The sequence below is a fragment of the Eimeria mitis genome, genomic scaffold, assembly GCF_000499745.2.
Source record: "Eimeria mitis Houghton genomic scaffold, Emh_scaff577, whole genome shotgun sequence".
NCBI classification, from domain to species: domain Eukaryota; phylum Apicomplexa; class Conoidasida; order Eucoccidiorida; family Eimeriidae; genus Eimeria; species Eimeria mitis.
In genome coordinates this window covers 11,499-11,975 of record NW_013574014.1, presented here as the reverse complement: position 1 = coordinate 11,975, position 477 = coordinate 11,499, and the positions used below count along the sequence as shown (strand labels likewise).

Below are 477 nucleotides of genomic sequence, written 5' to 3'. Positions count from 1 at the left end.
ACAGGAAGGTAAAGCATGCACCCACCACAAACCCTAAACCCTAAACCCTAAACCCTAAACCCTAAACCCTAAACCCTAAACCCTTAAACACTGTTCTGAGTCTTCCTCTGTCTTCTCTAGGGTTTGTGTTCTGACATATCTCTATTCCTCTGCTGCTTCTCTCACCGTTCTATTTGCTGCTGCTGCTGCTGCATTTACTGCTGCTGCTGCTGCTGCTGCTGCTGCTGCTGCTGCTACAGCTACGACGGCTACATTCGCTGCTTTGACTTGCGGTCCCTCCGCCGTCCCCTCTCTGAGCACAAAACCTCGGGGGGCCTCTGGAGGCTTCGGGCTTCATGGGGGCCCCCAGGGGGGCCCCCAACGGGGGCCTCAGGGGGGCCCCCAGGGGGGCCCCCCAGGGGGGCCTCAGGGGGGCCCCCAATGGGGGCGTCAGGGGGGCCCCCCGGGGGGGGCCCGCAACAGGGAGTTGGTTTGGTG

The 477-nt window shown here is 61.4% G+C and overlaps 1 protein-coding gene across 1 annotated transcript in view; it reads left to right on the top strand.

Annotated features, from left to right (window-relative positions):
* EMH_0016740 (WD domain, G-beta repeat-containing protein, putative) overlaps positions 1–477 on the top strand; it is a gene marked incomplete at both ends in the record, with an annotated part of 7,298 nt that overhangs the window by 4,093 nt on the left and 2,728 nt on the right. The window lies entirely within an intron of this gene.